This window comes from Marmota marmota, unplaced genomic scaffold, assembly GCF_001458135.2.
Source record: "Marmota marmota marmota unplaced genomic scaffold, marMar, whole genome shotgun sequence".
NCBI classification, from domain to species: domain Eukaryota; kingdom Metazoa; phylum Chordata; class Mammalia; order Rodentia; family Sciuridae; genus Marmota; species Marmota marmota.
In genome coordinates, this window is record NW_025999842.1 from 7,901,017 (window position 1) to 7,918,516 (window position 17,500).

The 17,500-nt window shown below is 35.2% G+C and overlaps 1 protein-coding gene across 4 annotated transcripts in view; it reads right to left on the minus strand.

Annotated features, from left to right (window-relative positions):
• Nucleotides 1-13,239: 13,239 nt before the first annotated feature.
• The window catches only part of LOC107153585 (synaptotagmin binding cytoplasmic RNA interacting protein), a 27,872-nt gene continuing 23,611 nt past the window's right edge, over nt 13,240-17,500 (minus strand). For all 4 annotated transcript variants that reach the window (XM_015499148.2, XM_015499139.2, XM_048805401.1 and 1 more), the window contains exon 11: nt 13,240-17,500. This exon is cut by the window's right edge. The gene's annotated coding sequence lies outside the window, so the exon portion shown is untranslated.

Consider the following 17,500-nt stretch of genomic DNA (forward strand, 5'->3'; position numbering starts at 1 on the left):
GCCCGCCCGGCGGCCGGACCCACCAGCCGCAGACCGGCGGACCGCCGCCCGCAGCTGCAGTAGCTCCAGGCCCCGCCCCGCGGCCCCCGCCGCGCGTGCGCGGCCCCGCCCCCGCTGGCCAGAGAGAAGGCCGCACGGCGTGGCCGAGGTTGCCACTTTGCGCGAGGTCTCTCGCGTCCGGCCGCTTCGCCCCTGTGGCAGCAGCAGCACAGGACTCTCTAAGAGGTCGGAGTCCACGAGCCACCGGCCTTCTCCAGAAATCCAGGGGAAGCCTAGCACCCAGTAACCGTGTGTGCTGCGGAACAGAAAGAGAAGGTTGTGCCCAACCACAGTTGATACTACAGCCCCGGCAGCCTCCGGACGCAGCCTGCGGGACTCGCGGTGCTCGCGAGGCCCCCTGGGAACTGTAGTCCGTCGCACGAGCCCGCGGGAGGGGCGGGAGCTGCTCGAGCCCCAGCCTCCCTGCACGCTGCCTCGTTCTCTCTGCCTAGTGACTACTAGTAGGAGCTTGGGGCGACGCTCGGGCGAGAGGCGCCTCTGTCCTCATTTTAAAAAATGTGTAGAGATTGGAGTGAGGAGTGAAACAGTCCTGGAACACGGGAGTCCAACCCTTCAGGCTGCCACCCCTGAGAGCGAGCATCTTTTGTGCACTTCACAAAAGATGGAGTGGAGCTCAATTCATGCTGCCCCAGGGCCTAACCAAAAATCCAAATGTTTGAAACAAAGGGTGTTGGCAAAGGTTAAATCCCTCTTTTAGAGTCGCATTTACTAATCAGTGCATTTTTAAGTTTTACTTTCCGTCTTCTCCGCAACTCTTGAGATGTATGGAGATTATCGTTATAATAGCTAAAATTTTGACGGCGCGCTAAGCACTTTGATTTACCCTTCACACATCCATCCCATGATGTAGTAACTCCAGTTTCAACCATTTTATAGTCACATTACTGAAGCAGTAATGATCTTGCTCAGTATACAGCTAGCAAAACCGGGATTCGAAGCTCTTATAACCCCAGACACGATGTTGTCATGCTGCCTGTTCTCCTACCCTCCAAAGTGAGGAGACACATTGATATTTAAAAACAAAACCCCTGATGTAGTTTCATGAATATTTGCCCATATTATTCCAAAGACATGGATCTTTAGTGATGCATTTTCTTTTTCAGAATGTACTCTCTACTGTTATTACTAAATATTTACGTTCATTGGTATTATGATTACATTCTCCATCATAGTTAATTTCTCATGTCTTTAGAAAATCAGCTAAATCAATTACTTTGTCAAAGGTTAAGAAAATTAGCATGATATATACTATCAAATTTCTTTGTATAGTGGTGGCACCAATTGCACAGTGCACATCCAAGTGTACATTTTACTGATCCTCTCACCTTTAGGTATTATTAACATCAAGAATATGCTTGTGTTGCATTTGTGATGGAACCACTTAAAAATCTTCCATGCAACATCTTTGGAACTCTTAAAACTTCTGTTTTGAGGTACATATTTAACATTAATTTCACTTATGTAAGGTTTTTACACTTACAACTCCTTGAACTGTCTATAACCCTCTCATTTATATGCACTTGCTAGGGCTATACTTCAGTAAAAAAGTATGTTGAATTGATCAACAGTATATCAGGTTTCTGCTCTGGTCTTGAGTGCTTTATACTTGTTACTTTTATTAAATTTATGTTAAATTTTATTGTCTAAAATATTTGCTTCCTTAAAGGTTTATTCTGAAATTACTGTTAAACTTTTCACCAAGCAAAGATACATTATAGACAAACTGTTTTTCATTTTGGTCAATTTAGACATCTCTACAATGTCCAACTGACAGGCTGCTTTCCCATATTTCTTGGCAGAAGCCATCAGAATAAGCTAACTGGACAATAATTTAAACTTCCATATTCTTATGTTTGGAAGAGTAATGGATTTCTGCCGTAAGAAAATTATTTTATCCTTTGGTAATACTGGGGATTGAAACCAGGGCCTTGCACAGGTTATTCAGATGCTTTCCCAGAGCTATATTCCCAACTCTGAAGAAAATCCTAAGTCTACCACCTAAAGCAAGACAGATAAAATCCTGTTGCTACAGACATCTAATAACAAACACTTCGTTAAATGTTTTTTAGTGTTCACTTTTACATTCACATACAGAGCTTGAAATTTTCTTCCAACCTTGTGTTAAGTTTTTAACTTCTAGAGAGGATAGGGACTATCCACAGCAAATCTTGGTTCTGAAACCAGCTCCATCTCCTATTAACAAATGTCATTAAGCAGTTAATTTGATCTATCTCAGCCCTTGCATTCTTCATAAAGCTATGGGGAAGATTAAATTGGATAGAAAATGCCTAGTAGATACCTTTGTACAATGCTTAATAAGAAAACATTTGAGTTTATGAACATGACGACTCAATTAGCTTTTATTGGAATGAAAATAACCTAAAATAAAAATGACATGAACTCAAAGGTATTAAGACAATTTATAGAAAATTGAGGTCCTCAGATATTGTCTGCTCTAAAATTCTAGACCTGCACAGTCCACTACAGTAGCTACCAGCCACATGGGGATATTGAGTACTTGAAATGTGGTTCGTAAATGCGTAAATACACATTAGCCTTCAAGACTTAGCATGAATAGTTTCCACAAATGTGATTATATAGTAACTTTTGGAAATGGGGTAAAAAATATTTACTTTGGAACAGCTAGAAAATTAAAATTATGTTAGCTTATATTAATTATATTTCTCTTGGTCCTGCTCTAGGCTGTTAGCTGTGTAGAGCTAGTACAATTGTGTAAATCTGATAAATGCTGTAATTATGTGTGTGTGTGTACATATGATGCATTCATCTAAATGGCTCATAGACATCAACTGCAATCCAATATGTCCATTATTTTAATGAATATTTATTGAATGGCAAATAAGTGTAAGGCACTGTGCTAGATGTGGTGAAAGATACAATGAATTTAGATGCATTTCTGACCTCCGAAGGCTTACAATCTAGTGGAGACAAGTCATACATAGAAATACTGTAAAATACAGGGCAAATTATAAAGGCTGTAACTGAGTCTTTTTTTAATGGCAGATATTGGGGAAATTTTCAGCTGGTGATGATCTGGAAAGGACTGTGGGAAGATAGTAATTTGAGCAAAGAATGGGACTTATCTCTTTCACTTAATTTTCAGAAGTTAAGCGGCAGTAGATAAAGTATCTGAAATATTTCCACCTAATTTAACCCACCCCGCCAGCAATCTGCACAAATTGCTTTTTATGTTGGCACAAGAATTTGAAAGGTACTGTTGAGTACCTGAATCCCCATAATTATACTACTTAATTTTGATGGCCTGAATGTAAATCACATTTTAACATGTTGAGGTCCATTATTTGTATGGCATGCATGTAAGATGAAAAGAAGTGATTACATACACTATCCCTACAAACCATTTCAGTCCTTCCCTTCCAGCTGCTTCCTATAATTTGGAACATGCTCTTCTATCACAGGAGTGTGCCCTGGTTCCCCACCCACCCCCATCTCAAGTAATCAAGGTCCATAATTTACCTTTTGTGGCATTATTATTTTTTATAGCCTTAATTTTACACTTCATAACACTCTTTCCTCCCTGCATCCTATCAACCTCTGGATATAACACCTGTGAAAAAGGTCATTAAACTGACTGCAAGTATTGTCCCTTTCCTTCATTTTCAAAAAGGAACTTGTTTAAATGTATGTAATTCAAGGAAGATATATTATGGATTTTTATAGTAGAGCTCTGAGATGTTTAAAATGAAAATGTTATTTTCACATTTAACCCTCTTATTTTTGTAGCCCAGAAGTAAAACCTCCATTAGGAAGATATGAAGAACATTACAGAACCAGTGGCTCAAGTAGATACTCCCTGGGTAAAAGCTGTTACTACTATGAAGTTCTGTGTGATCTTATTATCTTAGCACCAAAAAAAGAAAGAGTAAGTAATTCTGAGTTATATAGACAGCTAGACTGTCAAACCTCACTTTCACGGAAGTAGATGTTGTTCCTAATTTCAGAAAATTTAATTGTCAGTAATTGCCTGGCAACTAAAAATATACTCACCTGTTTATAAATATCAGATTGGGAAAGGCACTTATAATCTATCACAAACATAATCACAAACATTATCTGTACAAAGTGGCCAATGCTTTTGTGTAAATAAGGAAAACACCCCATCTGTTTGGTAGACAGTGGCTTCTTTTTAGATAAAGAAAAATGTTCAAAACTCTAAATGTTAAACTATAGATTTCATCTTACTTCAGTAACTCCTGAAAATATTTTAGAAAGGCTTTGCAATGCTTTCTTCTCTCACTAGCTACTTAATAAAATACAAAAATTAAAGCACCTATAAAACACCTCGCACCTGGATATAGCTGAGAATTGTGAGGTTTAACTCACGGAAAACATTCCAAACAGTCTGAATTTTGAGCATTATCAGAAAGTCATATGGCCTAAGTATTCAAGGTAATTTAGAATTCTATCTCCAGATGTTCAGAAGGTAGTTATATCACTTCCATTTTAATTAAAAAAAAAAAAAACTAACTAATCCAAACCTAAATCTATTTAAATCTTTGTGGCCTCTGCCAAGGTCCATAGCTTTTGTCCCATTATATAAAGCTATATGAAACTATCATGGCAAAGTTGGTGAAGACTGTGGTTACCACATACACAGCCAGAAAATGAATTAGAAGGGTAGCAGTAATAATTTAAATGACTCTAAAGATTATTCTTGCAAGTCACATGTTGCCAGATGTCTCAAAACTATGGCTTTGCCCACAACTTTAAGCAGTTTTATATATAGAATTCCAACATCAAAAATGTGAGGTGAACCAAAGAAAGACAAGGCAATCAGTTTGCTCAGACAATATTATTGGAAGATAATGCTATAAGATTAACTAGGGTCAAATTATAACTTTTACATTACATAGCAGCTTACATTTTATAATAGTGCTATTACAGACTTTAGAACTAGATGTCCAAAGCCAGTATAATTAAATTGCTATTTAAGAAATCTGGTTTTCAGGAGCCATTCAACATATTTATAAATTAGAAATTCAGCCAGATCTTGAATGGGTAGGACTTGGATAGCACATTTCAGGACTATTCAGTAAAGGTGAATGATTAACTGACAGGACATAAATGCTGACAGAGAGCACTCCAATGTACAGCAGGCAGCTGAAATGCAGAACTGCAAATCCTGACATTAAGAGTGCACTTAGAGGTAATGTGAAGCTGTAATAAGATGGGATCAAGGAGGCAACTAGAGAAATAAGGACAGATAAGAACAGAGTGGTAGGAGGATAGTCAAACAAGTGCCGAAGAGATTTTTGAAAAAGGCTATCATTCTATATAACAAATGTCCAGAGAGATTAAGTAATTTAACGAACGACAGGATACTGGTATCTTGTGAACAGTTGTTAAAAACATGGGTGAGCAGGGCATGGTGGCACACGCCTGTAATCCCAGCAGGAGAACCAAGAGTTCAAAGCCAGCCTCAGCTACTGTGAGGCACTCAGCAACTCAGTGAGACCCCATCTCTAAATAAAATACAAAACTGGTGCTTGGGGGAAAAAAAAAAAAAGATGGGTGAGGGCTAGAAATATGGCTCAGTAGGACATCAAGCATGTGGCCCTGGATTCAATCCTCAATAACATGATCCTCCCACACTCCCCAAAAAATTAGTGATGAGGAAAACCCACTTAAAGGGAATGATTTTAAAACCACCAACCTTACCAGAAAAGAGTACAATAAAACACTTTATTCTGACACGTAATTATGTGGATTTCAACCTACAGTTTATTGTTGAATAGGGAGGAGAATCACTGGTACTCAGAAATAATACCTATGAAATATCGGATTATATGCTGATTTTTAAAGAACGTGTTAATTAACAATATAGGCAAGGTCAGTTTAGAAGTTAGACTGCCTTGTATTTCCTGATCAGGTTCCTTAATACATTAGCAGTATATTACATGAGAATTAATTTGCCTAAAATTTCAAGAGAGACTTGAAATAAACACGTTGGCAGGCCTGGCATGGTAGCACATGCCTGTAATCCCAGATAATCTAGAGGCAGGTTAGCAGGTTCGAGGCCAACCTGGGTAACTTAGCAAGACCCTGTCTCAAAATTTAAAAATTAAAAAGGGGTAGGCTGTGGCTCAGTGGAAGAGTTCTGGCCTACCATATGCAAGGCCCTGGGTCTAATCCCCAGTACCAAAACAACAATGCAAAAACACAAAGCACCACTATTTCCAAATTTTAAATTACTACCACAAAAGCATGTTAGTTGACATCTACATAACTCATGCTGACTCCCAACTAGTACATTAACACAATAATTTAGGGAACCTGGAAATAACTTTGAAATAATGCTCTGTGAATTATGAAAGGTTGATAATGCTCATTACAGGTTTCAGTATTATTTGAACTGTAAAAGAAATATTACCCTACTTTTTCCTCAGAGTACAGATATCAAAATAATATACCAGAAATGTTCTTACATGTAAGTCATTACAAAATGAATAAAAAACTTAATGCAAGATTTCTTACATTTTGTGGAAATAAGCCTTCACTACAAAAGCATTAAGAAAAATATCAGCATAAAACACAGGTTTATCTCATATAATGTTGAAAGCTAGAAAAATAATAAACTTAATATAATCATCGTTGTGTGGGTAAGGAAACTCCAGTCCAGAGGTTAAATATGTGTACGAAGTTGTTTCCATTAACTGATTAGGAAAAAATGTTGTTTTCATCTAGAAATATTGAAGAGGGAAATATCTATATTATATTAAAACATGCTTTTTTTACTTCAACAACCTATACCTAATTATGTGAAAAATGAATATGCAAGTTTAACCATTCTGAGAGGGAAATCCCTAACAATGAGAAACATTGCAAAACTAGTGTTAACTGTCCATCAATTTTAATTGAAAGATCCAGGTCTACTGTTTGAGATGATTTATTTTCTTCTTTAGTTTCTTGGTATGTTTCTATGACTAGATGTACATATGAACACGTGTGTATGTGATAGGCCAGACACTATTATCATCGTAAAAGCCAAGATTTGGGGCACCCAAATACCTTGAAAGTCAGTTTCTTCTTTAATAACCGCCAAGTTTAATACCACAAAACCTAAATAAAAACTAATGTTTTACTGCTTGGAAGAGGTCTTTAAGTACGGACAAAATGCCCCCAGGTGTTTGTCTTGCCTTTATGTAGAAAAAATTGAAGACCTGGACTCCTTAATCGTCAAAGAAAGAACATACAACAACATAAAATATATTCCACAAGAGGATAAACATGGACTCTCACCAAATCTCAGAACATCAAATCTGGAGAGCAGATTTGAGAGATTCCTGCCACCAAAAGGAATTAAGTTTCTTTACCTAGTAAAATAAGACATGCATGTAAACTACTAAAACGGGATGGGGTGGGGACGGGGGAATTCCCAGTGATTTCTGAAACCTCCGAAAATGTCATTTTCCTGAAGCTACCATACTATTCCCAAAGATGCCTTTCAAAATAACTGCTTTCCTCAGTCAAGAATGTCACATGTACTATTGTTCACAAGTCCTCTATGTACTGTTTTGGTATGCTTGGTGCTATTTTCAAGTAAGACTTATTTGGTCTTTTCCCTAGATTATGCTAAATAAGCAGTGATACAAATATGATAATACAGCTCTAAGATCATTTTCCTCCAAATTACTATGTGTACTATATTATTTCACAACTCAGTTCCATTTAAAACTAGCATTTTTTATACTAAATAGCATAATTTAGGTACATAAGATAAAATATATATTTCATCATACATAAGCAGAGAAAATGAGACTCCAAATTGACTTGGTACTCAGGGTTACAAAGAACGAGATATGTTCCACAAGAAGGGTAAGTGGAAAAGAAAAGGAAAGATCTCCGGTTTATACAAGTGAAGGAGAGCTAAAAATAAAGCTTGTTAGTCCTCATGTTCTCACAGAACTTGAAGCCAGCCACCTCAGGGGATAAGTCCAGTAACATCAGACTATTATCAATATCCTTTCATAATAAAAATAAAGAACCACCAGACAGGAGAAAAATCAGAAATACAAAAAAAAAAAAAAAAAAAGGGAAGAAAGAAAATAATCAACGTGAACTCCATTTCAACCCATCGGATCAGAAACTGTTTTTTTTGTTTTGTTTTGTTTTTTGTCTTTGCTAGAACTGAGGATCAAACCCAGGACTTTGCACAAGTGAGGCAATGCTTAACCACCGAGTGCTAACTTTTAAAACAATCTCTAGCATTCAACAGTAATCAACTCTTGAGCCCAAGAGACTTTAGGGCTGTAGTGTACTTTCCCAAAGATCAGAAACTAACAGGTTGCACTTGATGAACAGTAGTGAGACTGTGCCTGTGAAACAGCCACTGAACTCTAACCAGGGCGACATAATGAGAGAACTACTCTCTTAAAAAATGGCGTGGGGAGGACAGACAGTGCATATAAAAAAGAACTACTGTTTTGCTTAGGTTTAAAACCCCTACATGCACTGAAAAATAATTTTTTATGAAATACAAAAAGCTAGCAATAGACTAGAAAAAGTTTTTTAAAAACCAGAATAAATCCAGTCCGACTTTTTCAATCCAAGCTCAAAAGACAAGGGGAAAAAATATTAAAAGCAAAATTCTCTAGAGCTCAACACTTAAAAGCAAATAAATGAAGACTCACACAGACTTGTCTCATGAAATGGTAGAAACCAAATAAAAAAGGGGAAAATATCTTTAACAGTTTCAAAAGAAAAAAGCAGATTACCTACAAAGTAATAACTGTGCTCACAGATTTACCAACACTATACACTACGAACAATGGTGTAATGCCTCCAAAGTTCTGATGGGAAAATAACATTGTAGCCAGAATCCCTTCTGAACTTTCAATCAAGAGCAAGAGTTAAGTTAAGCATGGTGGTCACATCTGTAATCCCAATGATTTTGGAGGCTTATGCAGTTCAAGGCCAGGCTGGGCAACTTGGCAAGACCCTGTTCTCAAAATTTTAAAGGATTGCAGGGCTGGGGGTGTTGGGAGGGACTCGGGTAGAGCTGTCCTAAATTCAACCTCCAGTACTGTACGTACGTATCGTACATACATGAATGAATGAATGAATGAATAAATAAATAAATAAATAAATAAATAAAGGCTGCGACAGACATTTCCCAGTAGGCATCAATGTAGTTTACAGTTCATACGACTTTTCTGAAAACATTGTCAGAAAAGGCAAAAATGTAGATCTAAGAGCAAGCTACAGAATATAACAAATAGTGGAATTCAGCAATGCAATGGAAAAAAGTATGAGTCATATGCAGATTACAGCATTAAGCAAGATAAGTACAGTAATAACTCGGCAAAGTTTTTCTTCTGGTTAACCAAATATAGGTAATGAGAAATTCACGAAAAAAGATCAAAGTCGTGGTTCAATTTTACTAATAGCATGAATACAGGCACGACAGATATAAAGAGAATTAATTTTGTCTGTACCTTAGAATTTTGCCCTCAGAAAGATGTGGATCTGTGGCAAAATGATGTACATTATGCATTAGGTTATGTTCTATCTTTAGCATAGGGCCTGGGCATGAAAGAATTAATCTTAATACACTTAAGAACAGTGAAAAAAGCTAACAGGAATTGGGAGATGAAGGAAAAGAAAAATAGTCTATACCCTTTTCCTTATTTTACTCTGTAAGGAGCAAAGCAGAGGCTTAAGTGTATTTCAAGTAGTAAATGTAACATTGAGTTTTAAATGGGCAAAAGAAAACAGTATTAACGCAAGGTAGTTCTTTACAAGGGGGTGAATAAAATGCTGCTTAAACTTACCCATTGTAAGAGATGGCAAAGGTAACCACTAGAACTAGAGGAGTCATCTCTGGGAGTAGACTGGGACGTGTTCAGTTACAGGGTTTAACATTTTAAAAATATTATCTATGGGGCAAGGTACGTATCTCAATGGCAGAATAAAGGCTCAGTGAGATTCTGTTCCAATCCCCAGCAACAAAAAGAAAAAAAAATACTAACAAGTTAAAAAGTCAATTTAAAAATATATAAGCATAAAACCACCTTTACTTACCACTACTCAAACATATGGTAGTGAGACAACTTAAATTCAGACCCTTCCTTTTCTGATAATTGAACTTCAACTTCTACCAATTGGTAGATAAATGAGACTACTTATGTTAAGCATTTATACTATTATTTTAAAATATAGGAAGCAGTGTGAAATTACTTAGAAATACCTGTCTTTGAGACATCAGTTATCTAGCATGAATAATTTTCTTGGTATTACTTATCTTCTCATCTTCAAATTGCTACTTGAAAGACCCTTATAAAAAACTTTACAGTCAAAACCAACTAGACTTTCTTAATCAGCAAAATAAAAATTCAATCTTGAACTATCAAAATTCAATCCTGAACTATCACTTCCTTATAGAAATATAGATGGAGGTTTGTATATCAATACAAATTGCTCAGCAGCATGCAATTATACTATCTACACATGAAAGAAAATTGATGGGCTGGATTTCCTGAGATCCACTGCGTAAGCTGACTTATGGAACACCTTTTTCTCTAATTTTGAATAAGGAAAATGAAAATTTGTAACTTACACTCGAGGTATTAACGATAAACTAACAAAGTTGTGTATAAATCACAAAACTGAAATGGAGATTTTCTGTCTTTAAGACTTTGTGCTAATTTTAAAGACATTCCTTGTTGCAAAATAAGTGGTTCTACAAATTATGTCACTTAATTTAGCAAGTAAACTTAATTTCTACCAAACTTTAAAAAAAAGTATTTAAGAGTATTTTTAATTGCCTGCTTAGCACCATTAATTCAGGTTCCCTGCTTTCAAAGAGCTTTCATTCTAAAGGCAAAAAAAAAAAAGTATGATGGTGGTGTGTAACTTAAACAGGGCTGATCAAAAATTAGAATCTAATCCAACCTGAATATCTTTTGCTGTGCCCCTCTCTTTATGCACTCCTCTCAATTCTATGTATAAACAAACATGAAGTCCAGTTGGTTGCTTTGCTTAGAAGAAACTGCACTTGTCCTTAATGATATTGTAGGATTCCTAAAAATTCCATGTCTGCAAATATATGTGCATTTTTACTTTAAGAAAAAAAGCAAAGGTGGTATGAATTAAATGTCAAAATTATACTGTAGGAACTGGAGTGCGCAGTGGTAGAGCACTTGGCTAGCATGTGTGAGGCACTGGGTTCAACCCTCAACACCATTAAAGGTACTGTGTCCATCTACAACTAAAAAAATTTTTTAAAAAACTACACTGTATTACATACACGTGGTTAAGTGTATTCTACCAATTTTCATAAAGAACTTTTTGGCATACTGTTCATTTTCAATTCTTATCAGAGCATATTTCAAATATGAAATACACTGAAAAAAAAAGTTCATATGCTTTCTTAATTTTTCAAATAAGTCAAAGCAATTTTAGGGGTCTAATCACTGAACCTTCCAATTAGAGCAATCAATAGGGATAATATTAAAGATATTCTCTCTTAAATATTAGTCTTTGCTGGGTCATTGTTCCCTCTGCAACTTAGTGAGACCCTTTCTCAAAAAAAGGCTATGGATGTAGCTCAAAGCTTGTCTAGCCATGTGTAAGGCCTTCGATTAAACTCCCAGTCCCACATACACATTTTTAAAAGTCTTAAAAGTTTTAGCCAGAATAAAGCACCTAGCTCTAGCAATTTTGCTTTCAAATGATACAGTATGTGTGTTACACAATCCCGTGATTATTCAAACTTCACCTCATTTCAAGTTAATATCACTAAGCCTGCCTGTGAGGCATGTCTATGGTTGTGGCAACACAGGAGGGTGGGACATTGCATGTAGGCTAGTCTGTGCAACTTTAAAGGGACCCGATCTCAAAATTTTAAAAAGGGCTTAGGATGTAGAACGTGGTAGAATAGCATCTCTGGGTTCAATCCCCAGAACCCGAAATATGAAAGAACCAAAAATTAAAAGTTATCATGACACCACAGGATGTGACAGTGGAACCCTCTATTAAGACCCAATTTTTATCATGTGCAATATATACAAAACTCTTTTTCTACAAATTAGATATTGTCAATAAGCTCTAGTTAATTCTGCGATCTATATTAGTGGTTTGTCCATCCCAAACCCTTTGTCTTTTTGCCCTGAAAAAAACTAAAAACTGGCTTTAGTTCATAAATGGTATCGATTTCCTTCAGGCATTCTACAATTTTCTCCAAAACAAGGTGAAAGTGTCAATCATCTTTTCAGAATATAACTGAAAACCTAAGAAATAAATAATTCATGAACATCATAGATCTGTACTGATCTTAACGGTTCCCCTTAAATTAGAACTTGTTTTAAAAGTACTTTTTAGGTAAAAACACTAATTTCCAAAATGACTTATTAGGACTTCTTCCATACTCATAAAAAATCTTATTCAAACTCCCATGAACTTTCCAAAATGATCGAAACTTGTTTATACCAATATAAATTTTAGAAAACCTAAATAGAAACTAAACTCTAATTTAAATGACAAATTTCACGTGGTTCTAATGAAATGACCAAAACAATTTCTATATTCCCCTCAACCACCACCACCAAGTAATCCTAGGGGTATGAGTTAAAACCCCTAAAAATATTTACAAGTCCCCCAACATTCACAATTTGTCAGTTTAACTTAACAAGGACATTTTAAGCTGAATTCACTTACCTAACCTAATTTGCAGTTACAGAAAAGAACAATTATTTAAAAAGATTATTTGTTTCTTGTCTTCTAAATTATTCGAAACCTAAATCTCATTTTCACATCTTCAATGAATTTTGCCAGGGGTAAGACTATAGAGAATGCAATAGTACAAGATGCTGAAGCACGTTCCCAGAGAGGTAAACCAAATCACCATTAGGTTCAACAAATCCAAAGGCATGTCCGTGACCACAGAACATTTCCATCAACAATTAAAATTAAGTGAAGACCAGCCCAATACATTTATTCTATGCATCTCCCAGTCATGTGCTTTCAATTGGGGTTATCCTGGAGAATTTGTATTTACCATTGGCTACTTTGAATGTATGCATGATCAAAAGGCGACAGATCTCTAAAGATTCCAAGTGTCTATTTAAAAGCTGTTAAGTGAAAAATGATGAAATGGAGGACACTCACAATAATTCTTGGACTCCTGGAGGTCCTAAGACATGCTACAAAAATAGGTCTTTATTCTTAGGAAAATATAGTCAGAGCTAGCTTCCTTATGCTATACATAAAATCTTAACATCAGAGGCAGTACAGATAGTACAGATAGTTTTTTAACTGATCTCCAAACAAGCACAAACCCACTACTTTGAAAAAAACAGGTAATTTGAGGTTTTTGGCAAAAGACAGTACTTCACACATCTAATCCAAATCAAAGAGCCTGCAGACAGTTTTCAGTGAGATGAAAGGAATGAAATAAATATAAATTCTATGGATAAATAAATGTAAAAGAATTTAAATAAACTAACAGAACTAATCATTTTTTTAAATTAAAATACTAGTCAGGTACAAGCTTTTGTTTCTCAATGCCAGACTTCTAAATGTTTATCAGACTACTGTTAAGAAGAACCTAATCTTAGACCCAGAGTGTTAGTAATAATACTGGTTTGCATTTGCAAAAAAAAGATTGTTTTCCCAACTGAATGCTCCTCATCTTGAAAAATATTTTAGGTGTATTACTGAAGGCAGACTGTGGTGCTAATATATTTTATGTCCTAAGTACTTTTAAAAAGTGACAGACCACAAAAGTCCATCTACTAATTTGCCCAGTTAAAAAAATGTCTGAGCAATGGTTCATAATTAGCATCTTAAAGTAGTGGCATGCCCTGTTGAGTGGTATGATTACTGAGTAAATACTACACCTTAAATTCCATCCTCACAAGTCTGTTTCTTTTGTGTATCATAAAGTTCTGTATTCATTAATTTTGTACCCACCACTGAATCCTATAGTCAGATAAAAACTTTGTGGTATACATAACTGGGGAGAAAATGGACATGGTGGGTATTTTTAGAAGTTTTAAGAACCTGAGCAACTGTTTTTTCTAGAATTAGCTCTTATCTAATACATGAAGCCCTTCTACTTTTTAATTTCTCCCCAGAAATACAGACTATATGTCATATTCTGTAATAACAGGGTGGTATTTTGTTGTTTCTGTTTGATTTTTGGCTTAGCAGTCAAAAAGCTATACTAAATGTCAATTTTGCCCACGTAGTTGAATGTTCATCCTATTAAATGTCTTCTCAAATATCTTCTATACAACTGAAAAACCCAGATACCCCATCAATCCATTTCTATGTTCCTAATTTATCATGAGAAAAATGTTTACATTTTAAGTAATATCTGCAATAATCAGTGAAAAATTCTCATGACACTACAACTGCCATCATAGGTATACAATACCTGTTTCTGTGCTAATTCTCCCTTCACTTTTAACATCTGATTCAGTAACAACAGCTAAAAATCTTCTACAAAATGCATGCTTAGGAGAATACAAATAAACACAATTTTCTCACAAAGCAATTTTCTGAAAACTGATAAATTAAATTTATGATCATTTTTGATTGCCAAGTAGTCTGCAGAAACAAAATCTTGCGTCTGTTTTCGTTAGGAAACTCAAATTTTCTTTTTTAACAATCAGAATACTTTAAGGATACACTTTTCACCCCAAGGAAGGGACTTTACTGTTGGATTTAAGACCCATTCCTTGACAATATATACACAAAATTTTAACTTGTCATTTGTCCATTCTTTGAAGCTGTCAAAGCCAAGAACCCATAAACAAATCACAAATAGCAATAACCTACATTAGTTAACATTCCCCCTTTTAACATGTTGACATTTTTACTAAAGGATTAGTTATTTTTGCATTTCCATTTCTCATATCCCATGACATTCCATATAAATTGCATTATTGCTTTATAGGCCACACAACATTCAAAATTATGTTTATATGCATTGCCTGTTTTCCTTGATCTCTGATAAGTTTGATACTGATTTTACTACAGAAATTTAAGTTTGAAAATACCACAGTTAGTATTTCTTCTCAGAACTTAATTGTTCACATCACTAATCACTACATGCATATTTAGCTCTGATTATATTGCTCAAAAACTGCACCCATTATCAGAACAGTGCAAATGATATTTAATTTTAAAAGTAATTATAATGGCTTGAATTCAAAGTTATTCAAATGAACACTGTCAAGTAATTTCACTTGAGTGTGTATACATTTCATCACCACTGTTTACATTAGCCTTAAGGATAACCATCAATGCTTCACAATTTCTTTGTATCAGTTTTCCCTCCCAAGTCCCCAAACTAAGAATGCCAAATATAGTCTTGGAAACCCATAGAGCTCCATATTTTAATATTTTCTTAAAGAACACATTTGTGAACTCACAAAAATGTTCATCTTTAAACTTTGACAATGCAATTCTTACTTAAAAATCAAACAAACCTGTCCTAAAAATCCCAACAAATAATTCTGAGAATTAACTTAAACACCTTGACAGTGTCCCTTAAAAATGGTATGACAGTTAAGTGCCAATAGGCATGGCAATGACCTCTTGGATGGGATTATTTAATTCCTTGGATCTGGGAAATACCAGCACCAAGGATTACACTGAGATTCAATTTTACTGAAGGCTACATTTAGTTTACCCACTTTCCACAACCCATTATATACTCATTATGTTAAAATGAAATGTAAATGTTCTGTGTAGCCCTCAAACTTACACTAAGATTTGAGAGATGTACTTTTAAAAAGCACGGGGTAATATATAAAATCAGTGGCAGAAAGTTTCATTAAGCACCAGGAACAAATTTTTGTCACCCCATACTCATTTTGTAGGTAAGTTTCAATAACCGGCAAGGCACATTTACATATATTCCAATGAATACTTATTGACAAATTTTAAATTACACTCTATGTCCCAGCTATCCCAGTAACTGACATACAACATACTAAAATGGTTTATTAAGGTAACAAAAAAACCAATTAATGTGAAACATACAGGCTATTGGCAACCACTATTCTAAAATTATGTAAGTACAAATAAACATACTGAAATGTGTGCAATTCTAAGTTTTTAAACCAGAAGATTTCTATACTAACACACATTTATATTAATGACACATAAAAAAAATAAAAACTTTATTACAAAAATAAGTTACACTCGCCTCCAGCTTACAGTATAAAACAATTTTATTTGCAGGAATGCAAAATGATTGTTTGCCATGAGCATTTTGAACATATGACATGTCTAATTTTCTTGTTAAATTTGCATTTACTGGGGAACTGGTGTGTATAAAACCTTAATTAAGTATAAGCTCTGATCTTCATCGTGGTGCCTTATTGGGTATGTGATATAACTGCAGTATCCCTTTGGGGAAGGGGAAAAGGGATTTCTTTATACCAAGTCCTAATTAAACTATAATTTTACTTTTGACTTTTAAGCTATCAACTTAGGACTTGGCCAAAAATTTTTTGAGGGTGATTCAATAGAGGATGCTTCACCACTGAACACTCACTGTCATCAAGGTGCTTTAGAAAATTAAAAACATAGCACAAATGATTGTACTCTACTCTACAAGTTATCATGACCTGCATAAGAAATGGAAAGCTGATTCACATTTTTACAGTGATCAGCAGTAAGAAATGCACTAATGAAACATACCTTTTACCTAAAAAGCTAAACTACAGCCATATACTAATTTCTATGATTTATGAAAAACTTCAAAATATCCAAATGTCAGGCTTTGCTGTACAATTGTCAGTTTTAGTCTGACTTTTTATAAAGGGACACTGCAGTATTTAGTACAAGTTCGGATGCACTTTTTTTGAACATCTGATGTCTTACAAAAGTAACATCTTGCTAAACTATTATACATCCAAATAACTACAATATCTGAAGAAGCAAGGCTGCTTTTTCAGCCACAAAATACGACAAAAGCAAGGCCTGTTATGATGGTCATGAGGAAGTCTTACAAGCCTCTGAAACTAAAGGCAACTAAGAATGTTACATTTGGTATATTAAAATCTTACCCTCATATCATATTTAACAAGCCTTGCTTTTATCTACAAAGATTTTCTATGTACAGTACAGACAGGGTATAGTTCAATCCTCTGCTACTGAGGTAGTTAACCAACCCTTTAAAAAAGGTTCTGAAAAGAACCACTATCTGGAATGCCTGACTAACCAGCTCTGATGATTACACCTGAAACTGCATATCTGAACACAATTCAAAAGTGATTACTATAAAAAAGATATAGACAATCATGATTAACCTTGGTGAGCAGAAATAAAATTTAAGGATGCCAACAGTGGCATTCATCTATACCACTGCAATAAAATTTAAATGCACAAATTCAAGAGAATATTTCAGAATACCACTGCTGGGATCCTTAACATAAAAAAACAGGGG